This window comes from Poecile atricapillus, chromosome Z (assembly GCF_030490865.1).
Source record: "Poecile atricapillus isolate bPoeAtr1 chromosome Z, bPoeAtr1.hap1, whole genome shotgun sequence".
Classification (NCBI taxonomy): domain Eukaryota; kingdom Metazoa; phylum Chordata; class Aves; order Passeriformes; family Paridae; genus Poecile; species Poecile atricapillus.
The window spans coordinates 113,056,033-113,082,029 of record NC_081289.1 but is presented as its reverse complement, the minus strand read 5'-3'; the positions used below and the strand labels follow the sequence as shown (position 1 = coordinate 113,082,029).

General features: G+C 37.9%; 1 protein-coding gene across 2 annotated transcripts in view; it reads left to right on the top strand.

The window, feature by feature from the left end:
• LOC131573367 (uncharacterized) overlaps nt 1-25,081 on the top strand; it is a 49,122-nt gene extending 24,041 nt beyond the window's left edge. The window contains exons 2-4 of one of the 2 annotated variants that reach the window (XR_009276183.1): nt 14,353-14,431; nt 22,986-23,056; nt 23,625-25,081. The gene's annotated coding sequence lies outside the window, so the exon portion shown is untranslated. Of the gene's footprint in view, nt 1-14,352; nt 14,432-22,739; nt 22,900-22,985; nt 23,057-23,624 lie in introns of both variants that reach the window. The other variant, XR_009276182.1, reaches the window with a different exon arrangement.
• Nucleotides 25,082-25,997: the final 916 nt, after the last annotated feature.

The window sequence follows — 25,997 nt, the reverse complement described above, 5'->3', positions numbered from 1 at the left end:
GCTGGTCAGGTTAGAAGGGACCAGAGTAGTTCAACATGCATGCTCAATCAGGAGCTTCTCAGAGTGCTTAGCACAGGATCATGTCCAGATTGTTCTTGAATATCTCCAGTGAGGGACACTCCACAACTGCTCCTGCTCCAGTCACCTGTGCAGTAAAGAATCTCTTCCTCACATTGAAGTGGAATTTCATGAGCATCAGTTTGTGCCCATTCCTTCTTGTCCCATTGCTTGGCAGCACCACGCAGAGCCTGGATCCATCCACTGACACCCTCCCTTCAGCTTTTTATCTGATACTGTATCAGACAAGTCTTTCCTTGTATGAGAGATGCTCTGGTCCCCTAATAATCTTTGTCACTCTCCTCTGGACCTGCTCCATCATATCCATACCCTGAGGAGCCCAGAACTGGCCACGGCACTCCAGATGTGCCTCACCAGGGCTGAGTAGAGGGGCAGGATCACCTCCCCCAACCTGCTGACAATGCTCTTCCCAATGCATCCCAGGACACCATTGACCTTCTTGGCCACCAGGACACACTGCTGGCTCATGGACAGCTTGCTGTCACCAGGACCCCCAGGTCCTTCTCCTCAGAGCTGATTTCCAGCAGATCAGCCCCAGCCTGTGCTGGTACCTGGGGTTGTTCCTCCCCAAGTGCAGGACCCTGCATTTGCCTTTGTTGAATTTCAGACAGTTCTTCTCTGCCCATCTCCCCACCCTGCCCAGGCCCTTCTGAAGGGCTGCACGGCCCTGGGGTATCGGCCACTGCTCCCAGCTCTGTGCCATCAATGAACTTGCTGAGGAGGCACCTCCCCTTCATCCAGGTCACTGATGGAGAAGTTAAACAATACCAGGCCCACTGTTGAATCTGGGGGTCACCACTTGTGACAGGCCTCCAGCCAGACCCTGTGCCACTAACAACAGTCCTCTGGGATCTGCCCTTCAGACATTTCTCAGTCCACCTCACTGTCCCCTCATCCAGGCCACACTGCCTCAGTTTGCCTATGAGGTTGTTGTAGGAGACAGTGTCAAAAGCCTTGCTGAAGTCCAGGTAGAACAATATCCTCTGCTCTCCCCTCATCTGTCTATCCAGGCAGTTGTTTCACTGTGGAAAGCAATCAGACTGGCCATGCATGATGTGCCTTTGCTGAATCCATGCTGAGCTTCTTCTTGTCATCCATGTGGACAGAGATGGCCTCCAGAATGGGGTGCTCCATCACCTTTGCAGGGATTGAGGTGAGTTGGACTGGCTGGTAGTCCCATGAGTCCTCCTTCTTGTCCTTTGTGAAGACTTTCAGGCACTTCTGGTTCTTCATGACCTTTCAAAGTGGCCCTGCCATGGTGTTCACAAGCTCTTTCAGCATTCATGAATGCATCTTCTCAGGAGCCATGGACTGGTTGATACCAGGTTTGCCTAAGGGTTCTCCAATCTAATAATCTTTGACCAAGGGAAAGTGTTCCTTCTCACATTCTTCTACCCTGATCTCTTGGTTAAGAGATTCCTGAGGACTGGTCTTGTCTGTTCTATGATTTTTAGTCTTAAAATGCCATAATTTCAGGATGTGTGAACTGATTAATTCTGTAGAATAGAAAATCTGAGGCTAAATTCTCTTTAATAAACATATGAATAAAGAATATGTCTTCTTTCTGTTACTAAGAATCATGCTTATGAGTACTAAAAATTTAGTTTCACTTATTGGCATGCAAAATAGGGAGAATGAGAGTATCATTATATTAAGATAGTAAAAAAAAAATAAAATAATTCCCCTATTGTCAGTTCTAAATACAGCTAAGCATATCATAGAGTTAATTTGAGAGTCTCTTGAGAACTTTTTAATGCTTACGTGCTGCAGAATGATATTTTCTATTACTTCGGATGCAGTATATTTTTTATTATTTCATTTTTTTACAAAATTATCTTGGTTTTGTGAATAAGAACAAAAAAAATTGCACTGGACACTAAAGAAATTCTGATCATTCTTATTGTCATCAACACTGTGCATTAATGACTTAGTAATTTATAAGAAACTGGCCTTTGTTTTGGAATTATCCTTTATCGTCTTGAGGGAAAGCTCCTCAAGAAGGGCTCTGTCATAACTTAATGAAATTTATGAGGAAGGACTTGGATGCTGATGGAGAGCAGAACTGGAAAGAGGAGAGAAAGAACAGGTTAGAACAGTGACTGGGATTGGACAATTGGTCTTGAGACCAAATCTGGAGAAGGAGTCCTCCATACTGCCTCTTCACCCTGTTTCCGCTTCTGTGCTATGGGAAAGAGAGATTATATCAGCAATAATCCGTTTAAGAGTACAACTCCATTTAACACCCTGTCCACCTGTTTAATGAGTGAATCCAAAACCCAAGCAAAACAAAAGTCTAGCAGGTGAAACATGGGTTGTGCCATCAGCAGTCTTTGGCTAATTAGGTGCAGAACCCATACCTAAAACTCGAATTACCAGGTTAAATTGTCCTGGAATTATTGTGTTATTCTGCACAAGAAGCAGCATTTTAAAAGCCTGTAATGTACTTCTTACTGACAAGTTTCATAGTATTTTCATGGGATAGAAAAATTCAAATACAAAGGGCAGAAAAATATCAAGTTCCTTTTTTGCCAAGACCTATCCTTTTGCTTTCATCTAATCTTACTGTTTCTGGCTTTGAGTTTTATTCATTCCTCTTTTATGCATGCCTCTAAACAGCTGTCTATCTCTTCATCTGTAGACTCTCCCCTTTCCTGCTGCTGCCTAAATTACAAACTCAGAAAGAGATCTTTCACATCTCTGGGTGATGCCTTCTTCCAAAGTCTGCTATCCCTATCTAAATCTCTTTCTCTTCAACTAGTTCTCTAATATTTTATCTCCCATACAGTAGGTTCAATATTGACCACTTACCTTTTCCTGGCATATGCAGAGAAAAGCATCTGACAATGCTAGACAAATACCCAGTATTCAGCTTAATGAATTTATTCAGTTACTGGCTCTAGAAATGCAAAAGGAGATGCTTTGTTTGGCCCAAGATTTGAATATAATCTTTATTGAGATACCTATTAGGTCTGAAAAGATAATTAGCTAGTTAGTTATACAGGTCTATCAGGTTTTTTTAAGAAGTGTTCACCAAACACATGCCAATCATGCTTCTGAAAGCTTATAAATTGCCACTGCTTGCAAATAAAATGCCAGATTCCTTCTCTAAACCCTATGTGACTAAAGCTATTAAAGACAGAGATTGTGTCTTCCCAAAAAATGAATCTGATAGTGAATGTTATCCTGGGCGGTGGCAAGCATTAGAGCACAAATTTATGCATACAATAAAATGGTATTTAAATACAGGATTAAATAATGCATTTTTGTAACAATAATTTACCTTTTGGCTTACTAACAGTCTTTTAAAAAACAAGGTTGTAGCATGTGCATATGTGTGTGCTTGTGGCCTTATAATGAACTCTTGCCTTTTTTTTTTTGCTGTGTGGTCTGGAGTGTACATTTTCCTTTGCTTGAGTCTATTGAGTACTGTGTAAACAAACACTCTTTTAAAAAATGGTTCTGAGAACTGTTACATTCTCAACTTTGCAACTGAACTTTGTCTTCTTGAGGCTGTAATATTGTTTGTGAAGAGAGTCTATGCAGGAACAAAAAATAAACCCAAACCAAAACAACATAACAGCTTAACTGTGGTGACCGCAGGCAGCTGTAACCCCAGTGGAAAGGCACTCCAAGCACAGAGCACCTGTGGGCAGTCTGTTAAGACTTCTCTTGGAACATTTAAAGTACTCTGACTCAAATTCTCTCTCTTTTAAAAAAAAAAAAATTTACAAATTAATTTTTATAAGCTAAATGATGGCAGACATTTTGTATTTATTTAACAGGACAAACTAGAAAGTATACCAGACAGGGAGAATGTATCAGGGTGCAGGGAGAGATGCTCTCTGTGCACACAGAGGATGCCACATGGAAGCAGACAAAGGCAGCCCTTACCTAGACTTCAGGCAGGTACCAGGGTGGGCAGGGCAAGGCTGGGACATCAGCCCAGAGGCTGGGCAAGGGAGGGCTGAGGGAGGCTGGTGACCAGCTCTGCTGCAGCATCACTGCGACAGGAACTGGTGGCCCTGAGGTCTGACATAGGGTCCTGGGCATTGTACAGGTTGTGGAGAGGCACAGCAGCAGGCTAGGCTGTTCTGGAAAGGTCTGTCAGTGCCATGGAGGTCCTGAGAGTATAGAAAGTGGGCTTTAACTGTATTGTAAATAAAAATAAATATATGCTAAAGTTTTTGGAAGGGAGAAAAATGTCCAAAAGGATAATTTTCTTCAACTGCCTTTCTTGTAACTACTGAATTTCAGCAGTGAAACTAAAGGAAGTATTTCAAAAGCCAGATAGAATCAGTATTCACATGATTATTTTACTCATTTAGAGAGTCATCTTGATCTTAAATTAGGAGTGCAGAAATAGGAACATGTATGAAGAGATCAGACAGTAATACAATAAGTACTGTGTCAAATCTAAATATGTACTAAGTTTCTTAATTACATATTAGTGTTTCTTTACTGTGGGTCACCATAGTCAATGGTATACTATGGTTGTGGAAAATTTCTGTGTGAGTGGCAGACACACATCAAATTATCAATGGTGTCTAGAAACTTTCAGTATATGGTATTCTTTACATGACAGCATTGAAATTAGAGCTTGTGCAAGTTCTACATTTATAAAACCTTAGTCACTAAACAAAGAAAGAAATACCTGCTCTCTATCAATTTACAAGTTTGTCTTAATTCTAACCACACAATCACAGAACAGCCCAGGCTGGGAGAGACCTCAAAAGGTCTCCTGGTCATAATGGGAAAGGGAGACTGGAATATAGAGCATCCTATCCAATCATATCTTGAGAAAAACCTTCTAGTGATGGAGAATTCACCCTGTCCCTGGGAAGGTTGCTCCACTGAACTCCATATATCGCTATGAAAAAATATCTTTCTTCTGTCAAAATGAAGCCTTCCTCAATGCAGCTTATATCCACTGACCCTTGTTTTCTCCAAGTGGCTTTAGGAGAAGTGAGAACCTCTGTCATCTTTGTAGCTGCCTTTGAAGTGACCATCTCCAAAACGTACAAAACTCATCGCCGTTCTGCATCATACTGAATATAATCACTGAATAAATGACATCTGTACTTAGTGATCTTTATCTTGGCATACAAACATATCTACCATAAAACTAAATACTGTTCTGATAAATTCCAAGACAGAATTTATTCTCTGTTTCTCATTGTGAAACAGGTTTAATTTATTTCAAACAGTAAAAAAAAACAAAACAAAAACAAACAAAAAAAAATTATAGTACTAAATGTCCTCAATCAATAAACTGGTTGCCCTGGACATTTTTAGATTAGTCCTAAATTATTATAGCCCCACCCAGAAAAATGAAGCATTTCTTTATTTCATTATTTGAGCCACAGCATCTTTCATTCATTTCAATTTAAACTGAGGTAGGTGATTATTTTCTTCTTAATGGTAGTGGTAAAATGGTACTTGATATGGCTTGTTGATGGCTGCTTTTCCCTGTTTCCCTAAAGCTTCAGACAGCTTAAAGACATTAATCTTATGTACAAAGTCATATGCTGAGTTCCAGCAGAAAGTCTAGACTGAAAAACTTCTAGCTTATTTGTTCGTGTTTAGAAAATATCATTATTTTGATGAAATTGAATACTAATTTAAAAAAGAATAATTTCTGAAAGGAAAAGACTTAAGTGCTTGTTTAAGATCAATCACTTTAGTTAAGTGCTTTGCTGAATTAGGTCATGCAATAAGAAATGCAGATTAACTTGTGTCTGTCACCAATTGCTGAGAGCCTGTGCAGTAAATTTAATGTTCTCAAATAGCTACATGTTTATGCTCAAGTTCTGATTCACTCATTACAGCAATGGACAAATATATATAATACACTCAAAGTGATGTGGAAGAAATAATCTATATACCAGCTACATGCCAAGAAAAATAATATCGGGTGTAGAACTGATCTATATGCACATGAATAAAATACAGACATCAGGACTGAAATCTACTGTTATAAAATGGTGTGTATCAGTGCTTGGCAAGGTAATTAGAAATTATAGATGGGGGTTTTGATTGCCCTCTATGCCTTGGCGTGACAATCTAGGGTCTTGCTACAGAGAGTCATCCTTTGGGAAAGGAAAATTATTTAACAGGGTTTTTTACATGGTAAATGAGCAACAAATTATGTAGATAGAGTTCTTAAAATGCTTTGTTCTCATATAAATTCCAAAGACAGATGTCAAAAGCAGGAGAATTTACTGTATTGGTAGCATTGTACATACAATATTAGAAATCATTGCTTAGAAATCACATAGACTAATACATTTTTATTACTTCTGTGGTACAAGTTTCAGAAGTAGAAAGCATGTCAGACAGATACATGGAAAATCATTCTGGGAGCTGTATTGTATATGGCATGCACAGATTCCTGTGGGATGTCTTCAATAGAGTTAATTTACTTCCATGACAATAAGTTATATTTTAAACTTCAACAATTTCTTACTGCTAAAACATGATGCTGTTGAGAGGCGTTATTGGAGCCTGCTGCATTACTATGTCTTTATGGTAAAACATTATGGAGAAAAAAAAATTGTATAATAATCTTAATATCTGTAATATTTTGAACTAAGAGAGTGAAATTTATGGCATCCAAGTTCAGAGAAGAAAATGTTAAATTGCACACTGTCCATCATGGTTAAATTCCAAGATTTGTGTCAAACAGATTGGAGTCTCTTTCATACACTTGAAGCTAAGAATTATTAGTGTTCAAACCACCCCAACTCCTGTTCTGTCTAGCAGCTGTAAATGCAGTGAATATTTGACTAATCTGGTTTCATTTCCTGGTCCAAGCAAACATAGTCCAGTGTTTACAGCTTACAATTTTTAAAGACTTTTGGCATAGCTCATTGTTCTTTCTTCACACTTTGCAGATGTTAATGCTGAGTTTTTTATTCTGTGTGGAAAACACAATTTATGAAATAACTCAGCAAATATATAAATAGATCATCATGCAAAAAAATACAAACAAACAACACTCCCCCAGAACAATAGACTTTCAGTAAAGGATGCTGATTCTAGCAAAATACTTCCATGAATACTTTAAATAATCAACTTTGCTTTGATAGTCTGAAAGACTACATATCTACCTTTTAATTGGCATATTATAGCATATTCTGATGAATTTATGCAGGCTTCAGTCATCCCTCATTTTCAGCTATTCATCCCAAATTCTTTTTTACCTTCAGATTGAACTTCATTTCCATTAGCAAGTTACTGTCAGTGTGGAATGCAATGATCCAATGACAGGTGTGATCTAAGCAGAACTTGACTTCAGTCATGTTTTATATCTGGAGTGTAAAGTTCTTTGAATGTAGAAGAACAATTAAAAAAACTTTTGTTGTTACCTCATAGCATTATAAAATTACAGGCATAATTCCTTTGGAAGGGACCTGCAATTACCTAGTCCAAGTCTGTGACAGTATAAGGGCTGACCATAAGATAAAGCATTTTATTAAGGGCATTGTTCAAATGATTCTTAAATATTGACAGACTTGGGTATTGGCCACCTCTCCAGGAGGCCTATTACACTGTTTGATCAGCCACTCAGTAAAGAAATTTTTCTTATATCTAGCCTGAACCTTCCTTGACATAGCTTTGACCCATTTCCACATGTCCTGCCACTGAAAACCAGGAAGAAGGGCTCAGCAACTCCTTCTCCAAAACCGGAAGAGAACAGCTTTGAAGGTGCACAATATCCCCTTTTGGAAATTGAAGTGATCATTAACTTAATCTAATACTAAAATTGTCCATCCCACCTTCCCAGGTACCCTGGAATGTAAGTGGATCTGAAGAATAATGACCATATTAGTTCATCTGGCATGGAAGTGCTGTCAAAATTTTGTTACCCTACACCCAGCATTAAAACTGCTTCTGTGAAGAAAAACCCCAGATGGATCATTGTCATAGAATGTTCCTAATAGGAACAGCGGACCCAACATGTAGAGTGGGCCCACTTCTTAACTTCCTCCTCTGAGGCAGAGGTTAAAGATGTGAAGAGAAAGCTTCCTACCCTGGTATGGCATTAATTTTTCAGTTGGCCATGATGAATTTTGAAACAAGAAGTCCCAGAGCAATCAAAAGAGATTTCAGGGCCTTGAGGTGATTGGGTAAGAGATGAGAAGCACAAGCGTGTTCTCTTTTATCCTTCCACTTGCAGAGAATGAGGAAAGAAGAAACAGGAAGAGCTACCAGTTGGATACCTGCCTTCAAGACTGGTGTCACTAGAAGAATTTTAGTGGTTTTGAACACAGGCCAGTTAGTGATACCTGTCTCAAAGTGGGGAAAAAGATCTTTATACAGGAGTTAGCAGGGTTCAATGAGAGATCTTTAAACTAGGTTTGAAAGAGGAAAGGAATAAACCCCAAGTACACTAGAGACCTGGGGACAGCCTGCCAATGTTGGAAGGATGGTGTGCTAGTGAGTTCCATTGGTCTGCTCTCTCAGTGGAGGTAAAGGATGGAGATCCATGCAGAAGCAAAGACACAAGTATTATTTATATGTTGAAAACCTCAGAAGAGTATGAGAAGAATCACATAGAAATTATGCCTTTTGCTCCCAAAAAGATGGGGAGTGTAATCAGTAGTTCAAGTGCATTTAGCACGCAGCATGGGAAATACAGAGAAGATGGAAGCCACTGTGAAGCAAGAAAGCTGTGACATAGCTGCCATCACAGAAACATGGGGCATTACTGGAATGTTGCAGTAGGTCACTCTAAACTCTTCAGAAAGGATAGGCAAGGAAAAAGGTGGTGACGTAGCCGTATATATTAGGGAGTGTTTCAAATGTCTAGAGCTCAGTGATAGGGTGATGATAGGGTCAAGGGTTCATGCATAAGCATTGGAAAGAAGGCCAAAAAGACAGACATCCTGGCAGGAGTATGTTGTAGACCAACCAACTAGGATGAAAAGGCAGATGAAATATTCTATAAGCAGCTGGGAAAAGCCATCAAATCACTGACCCTTGCTCTCACAGGGGACTCCAACATACCAGATACTGGCTAGAAATATAACACAGCAGAAGGGAACAGCCCAAGAGGTTTCTGAACTGTGTGAAATATGCTTTGATGTTCCTGACACAGTGAGTAAGGAAGCCAGCCAGGGAAGGTGCCCAGTTGGACCTGCTGCTTGTGAACAGAGGATTAGTGGGAGATGTGGTGGTCAGAGGCCATCTTGGGCACAGAGACCTTGAAAGGAGAGCTTTCTGTTCTCAGAGCTGTAAGGAGGGTGGTCAGCAGAACTGGCAGGGACTTCCAGGGGACAGACTCTGGCCTGTTTACAGGACTGGTTGATAGCGTTCCTTGGGATGTGGTCCCAAGGGGACAAGGGAGTGAAGGAAGGCTGAACATTGTTTGAGAAAACAACATTAAAGGTGCAGGAGCAGGCTGTCCACATGTGCTGAAAGAAGAGCTGTCTGGGAAGAAGACTGGCGTTGCTGAACAGAGTTTAGGCTGAACTCGGGAGAAAAAGAAGAGTTTATGACCTTTGGAAGAAAGAACAAGTAGCTCAGCAGGACTAAGAATGTCATGAGTTATGCAGGAAGAAAATTAGAAGGGCCAAAGACCAACTAGAACTACCATAAAAAATAACAAAAATTTTTTCAAATAGAAATTTTACAAATACAGTCACTACAAAAGGGGGGTCAAGAAGTATGTCCATCTGCTACTGGTTGTTGAGGGAGGCATGTGGTGTAACATAATGACAAGGGATAAGGAATAGGCTGATGTATTGAATGTCTTCTTTCCCTCAGCCTTTAAGAGCAAGACAGCTGTCCTCAACTTACCCAGCCCCCTGACCTGGAAGATGGGAATTGGGCAGAATGAAGCCCCCATGCTCCAAGTGGAAATGGTCAGTGACCTGCTACACCGCTTAACACATGAGTCTTTGAGGCTGGATGAGATCCCTTCAAGGGTACTGAGGGTGCTGATGGAAGTGCTCACAAGCCACTTTCCATCATTAGCCAAACATCTTGACTAACTGGATAGGTACCAGGTGACTGGTAGTTTGGAAACTACCAGTTTCCAGGATTGGTAATCCCAGTAGTGACAGGAAGATTGGAAATGGGAAATGTTTACAAAAATGGCTGGAAAAAGGATCAAGGGAACTACAAGCCTGTCAGTCAGACCTCAATGCCAAGGGATGGTCATGAAGAAGAACAGCCTGAATGCCATCACATAGCATGTGCAGAACAAGGGGATCAGGCCCCACCAGCCTGGGGTTGTCAAAGGCAAGTCCTACTTGACCAACCTGATCTCCTCCTATGATGAAGTGACCTATCTAGTGGTTGAGGGCATGTCCCATACAAATAGACTTCAAATAGCAAAGCCTTTGACACCATCTCCCACAGCAGTCTCCTGTAAAAGCTGGCATTCCATGGCTTGGACAGGTGCACCCTTCCCTGGGTTAAGAACTGGCTGGAGGGCAGGCCCAGAGAGTGGTGGTCCATGGAGTTACATCCAGCTATCTGTTGCTCACAGCTGGACACCCCAGGCCAGTCAGTCCTGTTTAATATCTTCATTCGTGAGGAGATTGAGTGCCCCCTCAGTCATTTTGTAGATGACACCAAGTCTGGCAGAAGCGTTGATCTGCTGGAGAGTTTGAAGCCTCTGCAGAGGATCTGGACAGGCTGGATCTATGGGCCAAGAACAATGGTATTGAGGTTCAAAAAGGCCAAGTTCCGGGTCCTGCCCTTGAGTCACAATAACCATAAGCAGCACTAGAGGCTGGGGAAGAGTGACTGGAAAACTGCTTGTCAGAAAAGGGCCTAGGGGTGCTGGTCAACAACAGCTGAACATGAGCCAGCATGTGCCCAGGCAGCCAAGAATGGCATCCTGGTCTGTATCAGCAATAGTGTAATCAGCAGGACCATGACAGTCATCATCCTCCCCATCCCATTTTTGGCACTGGCGAGGCTGCATGTCAAGCCCTGTGTTCAGTTTTGGGCCTCTCATGACAAGAAAAACATTGAATTGCTGGAGCATACCCAGAGAAGGGCAATGGAGCTGGAGAAGTGTTTGGAGCACAAGTCCTGTGAGGAGTAGCTGAGGGAGCTGGGGGTGTTTAGCCTGGAGAAAAAGAGGCTCAGAGGAGACCTTATTGCTCCCTACAACTGCCTGAGGAGGTTGTGGCAAGGTAGGGGTTACTCTTCTCCCAGGCAACCAGTGACAGGGTAAGGAAAAACCCTGAAGTTGCTCCATGGGAGGTTTAGATCAGACTTGATGAAAAATGTTTTTCATGGAAAGTATTATCAAGCATTAGAACAGACTACCAAGGGAAATGGTTAACTTCTTATAACTTTTTACTTCTTTACTACTTTACCATCTCTGGAGGTATTTAAAAGATGTGTAGTTGTAGTGCTTAGGGACATGGCTTAGGGGTGGCCTTGGCAGTGCTGCGTTAATGATCACACTAGATAATCTTAAAGGTTTTTCCAACTGAAATGATTCCATCATTCTTTAACACTGGGTAACTTTTAAAACAATGTAAGAATTCTATCTTGATTTTTCTGTGTTTCAATGATAGTCAAAATTAGGAAGGCATTTGTTTTTGATGGAGTGATATACTCATATTCCAGCAGGAAAATAAAGTTATTTTATCCAATGAAATGCATTCCTCTTTCATAATAAAATTCAGAAATATATGAAATCTCAGACAAATGTCCTTAAAAGAGAGGAGAAAATACTGTACCTGAGGTAAATTTTGTCTGGGCTGTGGCATCTAAACTTCTCCCTTCCTGGAGCCCTCTGATTATAAGACCATAAAATATGATATCCAGGATCAGGTGGTTGGTCTCTCAGTTTCTGTATCCTGTAGTCTGTAACAGCAGTTAGTGCTGAGCTGCAGAAACACAAAACAAGGTCCATTCTACACAAAACCGCTGATGGTCCCCTAACTTCCACTGGATACCAATTCAGTTGTGAAATACGGAATTTCTAAGGCAACTAGTCGAGATCCATATGAAATTTGACTGCCATAGTGTTAGGAGGCAACACCATTGTTCGGGTTTAGGAATAATATTCCTCAATTTAGTGGTCCCACCAAAACCAAACTGGCACTCGCTCCTGCACCCACACCCCCTCTTTCTATGGGTGGCCAGAGAGGAGAGTTGGAGGCATAAAAGACAAAGATCATGGCTTGAGAGAAGAACAAGTTACTGGAAAAATCAATGACATAAGAAAACAAGCAGTAACAGAAATAGTACAAATAGCAAAAGTGTAAAAAGAGAGGGTGATTTACATGCAAAATGCTCACCAAGCCTGGGAAAATGCAACAATGGCAAATGGACCCTATGCAAGCCACACTAGTTCCCCTGACCCGTGACTCCCTCCTTCAAAATGAGAGCCCCTTTCCCCTACCCCAGCAGTGATGTAAGATGGTATCAAATAACCTCAGGGTCTTGGCTGCACCCAAATGACTTCAGGCCTCCTCCTTCTTGGCTGCTGTGAAAAATTAACCCTGCCCTTGGCTGAAACCAGGACACACCATTGTTACTTAATACGAAAATGCAATTTGTTTTTCTCCCACCATTAAATTTTTTCATATACTTTCATCAAATATCCATGTATGATGTGGAGTTTTTTGGCATAGTTCTCTACCATCCTTCATTTTGTAAGGTCACTTCTGACTGTGTCCTGTGAATATATAGGATTTTCAGTCTGGAAAACCACAGACTAGAGCCACATTTCTAAATAAAGAAAATGTAGTCTTGTAATGTATGGTTGTATAGCCACTCCCATCTGACTTAAGTCACAATCCTGATAAAAATATGTAACAGCTCAAAATATTTTTCTATTACTCATCAAAATATTAAAGGAATTATAATGAGAATTATAATTAATGTAGTTCAGATTTCCTGTGAAAAAATATAAATGTATATTTTGTAGGCTGTAGGCTGGAAATTGTTTTTTAAAATGCCTATTTGGCTTATTTTCAATGGTACACTGTTGAAGAAAAAGGCAAATCTTCTTCACTACCACACTATAGGAGGAAAAGATAAAGTGTGCATTCCTGACAAAGACCCTCTGTAATACAGGAGATTCCCACACTCTGCTGCTTTGAGTGGGAGATTAGATTAAGTTAGAATTCCTACATGGATCAGAACACACCTCGACCCTCTGATACATTTGTACTGTTCCCCTCAGGCTCTGCTTAACTCTTTGCTTCCATTCACACATCTTTAATTCCACATGGCAATGTGGCTGCATTTTGGAGCAAGTGGCCAATGAAAAATAAACTGTCAAAAGCCCAGACCAAAGAAGCAGGAGCCGGTAGCTCCACTCAGGTTTTGGTTGTGTTGCAGATTAAGCAGTCCTTTTCACAATGGAGAGGTGAAGTTGACAACAAAGAAAAACCCATTTTTTTTGTCCTGTCTAAGGAGTTCCTTTGCCTTGATTTAGAGATTACAGCTTCATGATTCAGTCCCTTAAGGGTCCACCTGCTCATCTGAAGGCAGGAAGTGTTTGATACCCCCATCACCTGAGACTCCTTCTTCTTTTAGCTGTTGCCTGAAGCTTCCTTTGACAACTGTCTGTGCTGAATTGTACTCCAAAGCACAGAGAAACTGGCATCCAAATTCACAGTTTGAAGCCTGGTTCAGGGTTAAAATAGTTACATCCAGCAGACCTCGCCATTCTGTGTGTCAGGAGCTTTCTATCATTATTTCTAGTGCAACTGAGCTGGTGCATTAAACACATGTATGTGCAAAGGATCAAGTGATCCATTGATCTGAACACTCCATAAGAGTTTTGTGTGCATCTGGGAATCTACGTAAGTTCCAGGGCTAGACAGACAAGAAAAGTGAGGCAGGAAGTTGGGAACAAGAAGGCTGGACTTTCAGCAGAGTTAAACTTTACTGCACGGGGTGCATTCCATTACTGTATCTTGTTAGGCCTGCAAATATATCTCTGAAAAGTTGCAGTACTTTTCAGCCACAGTGACTTACTATTAAAAATCTGCACAGTGGTGGGATAAAATGTGTGCAGATAAGCATACAGATCTTCTGAGTAGAGTGATGAGGGTTGTACCTAGACCACAGCAGCCTGTAAAGGTTTGTGACATGTCTCTATGGTGTGACTTGGCTACTAGGGATTCTTCACCAGAATCTGTGCCTCCAGCAGTGTCTCCAGCTATGAGAGGCACTTCATCTTCAGCCTAAGCAACAAGTGTTTCCAGTTACATGTATTATATGTGGGCTTTTCTCATCACTGGGTAGTATGGTTTATATGAATTGATACTGTGCTCACTCATTTTGTCCTGACAGAATACAGAGGAAAACAGCATTGTCTGCCTCTCCCTGTGTGCACATACATGCTGTGCTGATTCAGTTGGGACCTGTGGAGGTAAGAGCATTGGATAGCTCTTAGCACAATGCTTGGATAATTATCCTGATACAATCTGTGGCTATCTAAAATTTTCCATGTTCACCAGATGACTTGGTGACTTTTATAATGAAATATTTCACCTGAAGTTTTGCTTTGGAAAAGTAGGTGAAATTTTTGTGTATACAAGATAAACAAAGCATTTAAAAATAAATTTCCTAGAAAATCAGCTTGCTGCCTTTGTGAGCAGAAATATATTAAGAGAGAAGTAAAAAGCCCATCTCCAATGCAGCACAGGTTTTATGCTGGTACTTTTCAAAATCCAGAGGGCTTTTACATGCTGGTGGCAGCACATCTCCAATGGTCTTATGAAAACAGAGCAGTTAAAAGACACTAAAGACAGTGTGGTGAAAATACAGCAATCTGAGTTTTAATATCCCTTACCTCTTGCCAATCTCAGAGTCAGAAGCTCAAAATTCCCCCTTTGTAGGGTAGCAGTGGCCTTGTGTCTTGCTCCTTGTCATACAATGGCTAGAGAAAATCTCTGCCAGGCATCTTTGCAGAGTTCTGCTTTTATGAAAAAGAGACAGAAAAAGGGACCTGCTGTTTTAAGAGCCATAAAACTGTTAGGGTCTCTTTCACAAAGATATTTCTGTACCTGTGAGATTCTGTGAATGGAAACAGTTCTCTTTGGCCAGGAATTTTCAGGTAAATCTGAATTCACACATGTTATGAGAAATAAAGGCAGTTAAAAATGAGGTCATAATTTGAAGTTCTTGTTCAGATTTATTCAGTGAAAATTGAACCTTTGGGAAAAAACTTCAGAACTTCCCCAACACTATTTTAATATATAGGTTATAAGGCAGTATACTCTGCTTCTTATATGCTTATGCACAATATTGGTTACAACACATAAATGCAGTAATTTACCCTTAACAGTGTATTTCATGTGGAAAGTCTTGCAATGAAACTGTCCATTTTTCTCATAAAAAAAAAAAAAATGTTCATGCTTTGACAAAGATTAAATCATCCTTCAATGCTTATCTGTGTGCTGTACTTGTGAATATGAATAGGTCGTCTTCAAAGTTACTGTTCATGCATGAAAAATTCAACATATGCATGAGTTTATATAGGAACTTGATGTTAAATAAGTGTTAGGAATGTATTGTTCTTGTATTGCAATGTCAGTGTCTCCTGGATGGAATTTGAGAACATTTATGTTGTTATGAAGGAGCACTCACTCCCTGCCTCTTATCCTGTAATAGTTGTGTGGTTATGTAGAAGACAGCCTGTAATGTAGTCAATATTTTAATTCTCATGAAAATCAAAATAACCTACACAGAAGTGATACACACTACAATATAAAAATGATAAAAGTCATTAAATGTTAACTCCCTTATTTTAAAAATCCCCTACTGCACACTTAAGGTGGTAGCTACATAATCTCTTTTTAATTCAAAACTTTCCTTTTCTTCAGTCACATCAATCCTTTATAAGATCTGAATGTGGTCACTGAATGCACCTGAATTTTGTTAAATAACTATATTTAATGTGAAATTCCTAACTTTGGCCATACCTGATGTTTTATAAAGTTGAGGTTACATTTTTGGATTCTGTGCACCCACAAAGTGAGATAGCAAAACCAGAGGCATTGAAAAGAAAAAGCTGAAAAACACTTATTAGTCTACACTTGGACTTTCAGCTTGTAAAAATCATTCTATACTGCAATACCACTTAGTGGAAGTAGATTGCACAGTCATGGCAGATAATTTCATTAGTATAAGAAATATTAATAGGCATCCAATATTAAAGGCAATTTGGATGGGTGCTATGGTATACTGATCTTTAAAAAGGGGCTGCTGTTCCTCATATCTGACAGAGTTTGAGGTTCTTCCAAATCAGTTCCTAGACCATTGTTACAACTAAACACAAATTAGACATGATCTTTCTCAGCTCTAACTAGCTAATAATCCCTTTCTACCAGTGCTTTGTAATGCTTTGGAAAATTGTGGAGGCCCAGTGCCACCTCTCCTTCCAACACGTTCAGCTTCCATTGACTTCAGTGGGAAATGAAGGGCAAAAATTTTGCTAAGAATGGAAGTTGTAAACATTACTCATCACGTCTTTCCCTGTTCATACAATTCAACAGAACACATTAAGACACAGAAGACTGTGGTTCTGAAAGCAAGAAGAAAACTAAGTGTTCAAAGGCAAATACTGCCTGTCCAGCTCTTTCAAATCACTAGGTCAAATTCTGTTTTTGGTGTAATCGTAATTATAGGATTGTTTTCAATTTATGTGGGAGTATTGGAGACAGGAATTTGTCCCACTGAGATTACTTTGTAGGCTGATGTAGCAACACATCAAGATTTGTAGAGATAGTAAAATTTGGCTCACAAACGAAAAAACCCCAGGATTTATAGTCTGACTGAGAAAAGTAGGAATGCATAGAATGCCTGATTGCACTACAAAAAGGATGTTAATAGTCTTATAATTTCTGGTTTTCTGTTTTTTCTATATACAAGGCAATAAAAATCCTATGTTATATAGAAAGTAAAGTGAATGTTTCTAAAAAAAATTACTTTGTCCTAAAGCAACATCCCATCTGTCCCATACATTTATGATGATGGTGAGGGTGTATCAAACTGCTGTTTACATTGTCTCACAGGTCCCAGTGTAAAATGCATTACAGGGAAAGCTTAATGGTGGAATGTAAGTTACAATATAATTTTTCAGCTGTTCAAAAAAGGTGTGTCATGGTTCATATTTTACAACTGTAGCAAAATTAACTGATAATCAAACTCATCTGGGCCCAATCCTGGAAAGTTTTAAGAGTCCTGGATTTCTGCTTTTCTGTTGAGGTCATTGGGAGTCTAAAGTTAGCTGAGCATTTTGCAATCAAAATAAGAGGAGAAAAGTTTCTTCACTTCTCAAGACCTGGACCAACAGCCAATAACATCAAACTGATCCTACCATCATTAAATTAAGTCCAAGATACATCAGTATGAAACATGGTGCCAGTGAAATTTGCTCAGCATTATATGATTTGTGCCTGTTTTTCTAACAATAACTTTGGAGGTCTCGTGGATAAACAGCAAGACAGAGTATGAAAGAAGCTTGTTTTTTGCATCCCACTGGAAAAGAATCAAAAAGAATCATCTATAGGAAATGCTGTTACAATGGTAAAAATTTCCTAAAAGTACTTTATTTGCAAAATATTTATGCAATCTCTGAAAAAAAAAAAAAAGAAGAAAAAAAAGAGGATTATCTTAATCTTTACATCAGTCATTATTTTGAAGCCAAAAAAGATTGTCTGCTTTAGGAGGATAACAAATTTGACAATTTTCATCTGCCTAATAGAAGTAAATTTTCTCTTTTCTTTTAGTGCTCTGAACTAAAAACATCACAGCTGGACACATTTTCTGAGGACTGTAAATTCTTTACTGAGGACTCTAGGGCTGTAACCTTATTATTTCTTTACTTCAACTGGAATATTCCACTCCACTGACACAAGTTTCTTTCCACTTGTCACTCAGCCAGTCACATCTCAAGGCCAAGGAGGTTCCTCATTCAAGGCCTTTGTCTCAAGTAATCTCCCTACTCCAACATTGAATAGCACAGTTGAAATGGCTCCATGCAAATGGGCCACTTAATGATCAATCCTTTTGTCTCACATCCCAGATTATGAGCATCATCTTGATTTCACACAGGGTGAAAAGAAACAAGTGTTTCCATAGGATTTCAGCCTGAATTTTCCTAAGAAACTTCTCTTTGATTTCTTTGAGTTTCAAGCTCCCTTTGAAAAATGTTTTAATGGATCATTAAGAGAAAAGAGCCTAAAATCTTATTCTGTTGTTCTTTTAAATTCATTTTCTATCAGAGAAAACTGCAAATTGTTCCATAATGTCTCAAAAATATGAGAATATTATTATCTTACAATTAAAAAAATATTTAACAAGAGAAGATGAATGTTCACCTGAAGTCTGAGCCTACTTTCACAAAATTTAGATTCCTAAGTCATTCATTTTGTATGTAAAGTTACTAATGTGAAAAAAAAAAATACTGCTGTCACAAGAGCTCCACTAACAACTTTGCCATTAATATTTTTATTATTTCCTTACTAAATAATTTGTTACAGTGTCATACAGGTTTCTTCCCCCTGTATCTATTCAGAGTTTTAAACATGAACAGAAAGGCAACACCAAACAGAAACTCAATTACTCTTGCAATCCAAACACTGTATCTCTGAAAATGGCTGTGCCTTATAAAATATGAAGTCAAGAAAGTCAGTAAATGCATCATATTTTAACCAGAGAAACCTGTTTTTGCAGACATGCAATGAGGTCCTAGTCAAATAAAAAACTCACAGCATGGAAACTTAGCATAAACTCAAAGGAAAAAAATCAGGTAGCCTGATACCTATACACTAATACATATCCAGACAGAATTAGTTATGATGGTTTATCATTTAATGATTCCCAAAGCCTTCTTTATTTTTTAGCTTCTAACAACCTTTTAAAAATCTCTTGGGACCTTTCTCTAAATAAGCCATTTCTTTCTGGGAAAAATGAAGAAAAATAGTACATGGTACAAATATTACAATCAAGAGAAATATTACTCATATAGGCCACCTGTGATGTTCTTTCACCATTTTATACAGCTTTTATCTTTTTTTTGAGAAAAAAGTCTCTTAAATGAATGTTATTCCAGCCTGGTGCAACATAACTCCCGAAAAACCAAACAAATAAAAGCAGTGAAAGAAAAATATACTAGCTGAATTTACATACTTAATAGTCTATCTTCATCCAAACATAGGGATCAGCCCCTCTTGTGTCATAATCATTATGGTATTTTAGTCACCTTTACCCATCTACTTAATTTAGATACGTCTTTTTAGCATTCGAGTTTCCATACTAAAATGCCACTTTATAGTTATCAAGAGCCAGGAGCAGAAGCAGAGTCAAACAAATTATCACTGGCTCTTAACATTTCAATCCATTATGATGCAGACAAATCAAATGTTAAATGCTTGTAAAAATGTAGTCTAGCTGTAGCCTGCTGTAAACTAAGGGTCTTCCCAGTCTATATTGGTAAAGCTATACAGATAATAGAAATTACTTGAAAGAAAATTCTACTGTCAGCATATTTGAATCCAATGAGAGAGCAATCTTCTTTTCTTTTTTTTTTTTTTTCTTTTCTATCCCTCCTCATCAAATAGGTGGAGCAATTTCAAATAGTTCCCTTATGAACTATAACCTTGAGAAGGAGCAAGAAGCACAGAAATAATCTCCCTGCACAATATGAGCTCCCTTCTAAGTTCAAGATTTCATGGTCCCTAAAATAAGATGTCATTCAAGTTCTCATTGCCTAGTCATTCTAGACTCATTGCCTAGTTCTCTTCAGATCAGAGGCTGCTGGTCCTATTGACTGGTGCATGTGATAGTTCTTCTGATAGACTCAACTGTCTGCCAGGGACTGAGCTGAGGCTACTAAGGTTTAAGTAATTTTTAAACAACATTAACATATTTCATGTATTTTCTCTCCAAGAGAAGAAAAAGACCCCAAACCGATAAGATGCTAAAGCAGAATAGTTTCTATAACATAAGGATATAAGGTAATCTTAAATATGATAAATGTATGATCTGCCTATGACTTGCTGTCAGTTACAGAATTTATCTCATATCAGATGAAACAAGTTTAATAAACCACTTAAGTGTTATAAGGTATGCTTTCTACAAACATGAATTATGTATCTATCTGCAGCCAAATGTATGTGTTCTATCACTCTGAATATTAAATACAAAAACTATGTTTAAATAATGTGAAGGGTCTGATTTAAAGCAACAAAAGCCAATAAATTCAAAGTTTATGCTGGCACTCTATCCTTAACTCACACAAATTATTTCAAACAGGTATAATGGCATGAATTACACCCCTCTCACATTTACGTTTCTACTACCATATTTGAATTTTCTGAGTTCTATTAGTACAAGTCTATCCATGAGTGTCTTTAAATAGAGTTCTAAAATGTAATTTATTAGCTTTATTTCTATTTTTTAAGGCAAAAATATGCCTTATTGAAAATTTTAAAGGTGCTTCTTTTTTTTTGTCTGAGGATGGAATAGTTCCTTTGGAACTGTTTTAGTTTGTCTAATACACAACCCGAATGCCTAAAATATTTATTAATCACTGTTAATAAATATTATTTACGGAAGAGATTGTGTTGCCTTCCTCAGAGCTTTTCTGATGTTTTGGGTCACCACAGATCTGGCCAGATACTTAGCATGCTCATTAGATAATATTGTTATAAAGTTTGTAGAGTCTTAGCAATATAGACATTAGCAAAGTGAATATCTGTAGTGTTTGTTTCAAATACCGTGCTTGGTTTTAGCTGCTTTGCTGTTTCTATCTTTTTATATATATGATCACATAACTTTATTAAGCCAAAGAAAATTCTACCCAAATGGGATCCACCTGAGAATTGTATGTAAGAATTTTTTGGTGGAAAAAAATTCCAAATGGTTAGTATGGTTCACACAAAGAAAAGTGTGATTTTTATATCTATGGCAAGGCTGTTAGCCAAGAAGTACCTGTAAGTCCTTGGTGAAAGAATGAGAATGAAGCAAGATGGCATTCAACAGTTTTGCGTCTCAGCACAGCACATAAATGCAAATGTCAACATGTAGGCACAGATAACACGGACTTAAAATGCCATCTTAGTTGTAAGCTCCTCCAGAGTGGAGTGTGAATTATAGTTAGGTTGGCAGCATAGAATGTATCTATTTATTAAGTAGGAGAAGTTCTGCAGGATAGTATAAAAAGAATCTCAGACTTGGAAACTAAGTTGTAAGTTTCAAAAGTAATTCCAATAATTTGCGAAAATCACTAAATAGTGCTCTCTCCAAAATTTCTCATCTGCAATACAGGAATACTTCATTTGGGTAGTCTCAAAGTTTTATTTGTTATTGCTGCTGTAGCACAGAAAAATATATACTACATTTATGTAAAATCCTACTATCATATACTTACTATTTATCTGTTTGTATGTATGTAAAGAGAGGCTTTCCAGGTTTTTATTATGGACAGCTATTTCTGTCTTTCCCAGTGTTTTCCAGCTAGATGAATCCCTGATGAGTGCTCTGTGTGCATTTATTGAGTTAATCTGAGCGGAACTATTACTCTGCTAGACTGCAAATCTTTTAACTAAAGAAATCTCTTAAAATTATTCTAGTAGGCAACTTATTTCTAATACATGTTCAGAAAAAGCTGCTTAATATTTCACTTCAACTTAGTTATACATCAAATATGATTTTCATTGTGGACATTTTTGTTCTTCACCTTAAGGTGAAAGAATATAAGACTAGTAGTAAATGTGGAAATGTCTCAACACATATTTTCATATTGTTAATCAAAATCAGTTTTTTTCTATTGTTCTGAAGTCTGCACATCTGAAATACGTATAACTAAACTATATGAATTTACATTTTTAAACACGTTTTACATATCATAAAGAAGTATAAAGGTGCATGCTCTTCTAGATCTGGCTCATGAGTGCTAATTCTTAAAATTCCTATGATTCAAGACTCTTGTATAATTATCAGACTTAGGACACACAATGTCTGAGGAAGTTGTTAGAGATCACATCACAGCCAATTGTCATAGGAAATACCAAACAAAATGATTAAACTAAACAGAAGAACATTCTTTGTATGAAAACTACAAAAATTATTTTGTATAGGAATTGAAAAGCATTGGACAAGTCTCTGTCTCTTATACTGCAGATGTTTTGACTTACATGGATTCAGTATACAGATGCTATTTCAGATTTAGTTCAGAGGGTCATCAGGATCAATTGACAATTTAATTCTTACTGCATTAACTCTGTGGTGTTTGTGGCTATATCAGATACTCTTCATCAAAAGAGTAATTTAGATCACTGATTAACTGTGGTTTTAAGTGCAAGTCAACAACCTAGTGCTAATGTTTCACTTGAAAAAGACTACATTATAAAATATTTAAAGTGAAAGCCCACCTATATGTGTTTTTTCCACTTGGAGCAAGGCTATCTACTTGGCTAATGTAATTTCATAATTATGTACTACTACTGAATGTTTAGAAATCATTCATAAAAATATGCCCACAAAGAAGAAGCCAATAGGTTAAGGTTGAGCAGCCTTTATATTATATTTAAACATATTTTATTATGTTATTATTACATTAATTATATAATATATATAGGTATATATTATATATTAAATTATATTAAATTATATTTTATTATTTTATTTATTTATTTATTAATTTATATTTTTTATACTATACTGTTTAGAACAACCTATGTGTTTATGACTACATGAGCATCTCTATAAAACAAGTAAGATGATAAAGGAAGAATACCTAATACAGAAATGGACAGATTTTGAATGCAGAAGATACCTAAAAAAAAGACTTCACAGTTTTACAGGAAAAGAAAGTGTAATATAGAGCAGGTAAATGAGGGTGGTGATTGTGATTTTAATTAATTTGAGTAATTTATGTCTTGAGGATTTATTAATTTTCTTTTTGATCTTTGAAGAAACACGAAAGGGAAGATCTGTATTTGGCTCTGAAAGGCACAACTCATTCTTCAGAATGGTATAGCATGGGGTAAGTTCTTTTACTGATGCAGCTGATGATCAATGGAGATTTGTGTTCTAGCAAACAGTAATCAGAAACAGTTTAAAAAGGAACAATGACTATTTACTCTCTGATACAGAAAAATAAGGTATTTCAGATCTTGTTTTGTTTTTATCTTGTTTTTAAAGACATTTTAATTGTGAGTCTTTGAAACTTTTGGGTTTCAGTTAAAAGGTTAAAGAAACTATTACACTGATAGAAACATAAGCTGAGAAGTTAAACAACTTAAGGAAGGAAATATCTTCAAATCTTAAAAATACTGCTTATTCATGCCTACCTTTAAAAAAGTATGGTTTAGAGTTTTATCTTTATAAAGCCTCCAGTGAGCAGCTTTTTTTAAAAAAAATTCTATATAGATGTGTGATTACTGAACATTCCTGCAATACAGCTCACCTTATTTTACATGCATAAAATGAAGGCTGGTAATATGAATACTTGGGATTTTTCTTAGATCTGAATCTCTTTGGTTTCTAAAGTGAAGAGTGATTGCTCTTACCAAATATTTTTCAAATCTTTATATTTTTGTTCTATTGATCAGATGACTCTGAAGCTGTGAAATATAAATCAGAGAGAGGGGAGCTCTAAGAAGGACTTCATTTAAGCTCCAGAGATGCTTCATGAGATACACGGCACTGCTGTAGAATTCAAGGCAGCTCACACTTGGATACTCAAATCTAATAAGTCTTCACAATGAGGTACTGTGTATACAAAATGTGCTAGTGAACTGAGAGCCTATCCAGATTTAGGAAAGGGAAATAAAGTACTGACATAGTTCATGGCTCCAAGCATAGAAATCTTAAGACAGAGAAAACTCATGTAAGGGATTCTAGTTGAGTACTTGGAAATTATAGGGTGCTACCTGCCATTACACTTCCTGGCCTATCCCAACTTCAGTTATATGCCCTGTCCCTTCTCAAACTTCATCCAGATTCCTTTTTTACTCTAGGCTCTTCTTCTCTCTAATATCTCTCAGTTCTATCAACAGCATCAATTGTTCATGTTCAGGAAAAATGCTTGCTGGTTGAGAGCAAGATTATGAAGGCAGAAACTTTACCCTGGCCTTTTTAAAATGAAGGAAAAACTCCATTCTCCACAGTCCAGCTGAAAACATGAAGTTCCAGTTGAACTGATGGAATTATGGCATGGCTTGATGAATAAACAAGATCTACTATTGAAGAGCTTGGTTTTTCATTTTAATTTTTTAGAATATGGTATTCTTGATGGATATCATTAGGAAACACACTTTGACCATTTTCAAAGTCACTAATATTTGGCTAGGAATCTTTTACCTGTATCTGCCTTTTCAGTCTTGGATAATCAAGAGTAAAAAAAGAACAATTTTCTATATTCAGGTTTCAGAAATGAACCTCTTATTCAGAAACATCTGGAAATTGTTGTTTCAGCAACTGAGGTCTTGTGTGGTGTAGAGAACAGCAGGTACAATTATGGAAAAGACTTTTGCTGTACTGTGGGTAGGATTGCGTGGTGCTAACTAAAAGAAGGATCAACCACCACACTGCTGTGAAGTGAACTGGACAATAAAGACTCTTGGTTTCATTTCTGAAGAAATTACAAGTGCACTTGGGACTGTGCGTTCTGAAGACCAGATATGAAGCAAAAAAGCGAACCAAATAAGTTATTAGTATCTGAGAGAGGCAGAAAGTTTGCAATATTGCATCTCGCCAGAGCTTATCTGGCTCTATCCCTTCATCCTGCTCCAGGAGTGGGTCACACCCCAGGAGCAGGATGACCCGAGGTGTGACTAGAGCACTTGCACTACGGCTTTTTGGCTGTCAGTCTGAGCTCTGAGGAGACAAGGATGAGAGGGAGGTCTTTTGCATGGGACAACAGAGGATTTATTGCTCTGGGGAATCTTGGGGGCAAAAGACAGAAAATGCGAGCGTGCAACAGCTGAAATAGGGAGGCGGTTCAAAGGGAGGGTACAAAGCATCAGCTAATCAGAGATATCCTGGGGAGGGTAAAAGGCAGGGTTCACAAAATCATCCTCCAATGAGGGGGGGGGTGGGAAGCTGGGTCACATGGACTAATCCATGCTGTTTTCTTGAGAGGGTGGTAGGGGGAAAACCTGTGAATCTATAGTTGTACATGTTCAGCTTGTACAATGGAACAGCAAAAGAGCATGCAACCCAAAATCTAGTAAAGATAAAGGAGTTCTTTCTGTTACCTTCATGGGCTGTAGGTAATAGCACAAGTGACTGGCACTTACGTGATACAGGGATACAGTACAACCGTTCCAAAGTGTTGCAGTGACAGTATGCATAGAAAAATACCATCTGAAAAAAAACAAGTCTACTGTGAGAAGAACCTCTGTGCTGTTTTAACATGAGTATCCAAGATACTAAATGAATGCACATTGTGTTTGAATATTTAGCTACATTATGAATGACATTTTAAAGTAGTTTTAGTCATATATAAAAATCCCTTTCTGTTCACATAAGGTAGATATCTGTAAGTTATTTCTTCTGTTATCATAATAATTAATAATTGAAGAAAGAAAGAAAGAAAAAGCTATAAGTTACTTTTATTTTTCCTTTTTATGCTTTAGTGTATTAAGCTGTTTGGGTAATTTACATAGACGAGTTCTCAAAAACCTGTATGATTATAAATGCTGTCATCTACATGACCAAAACAAAAACATGGATGTATAACAGAAGACATTAAAACCAGAGAAAAACAAGAACAAGGCAAAAACTGTCTTCCGGACCTCAACCTTAGTATTATAATGGCTATGAAAACACTGAGACAGAAATGATGAAGTCACCTGGATACAAAAGGAGTGATATGATCACAGTTTCTTTTCTTTCTGAAAATAAACTGATCCTCACAAAAGCTTTGTGAATTTTCAGGAGTCGGGCATGATTTTCCAAACATTTTATGGCATGTAGATATG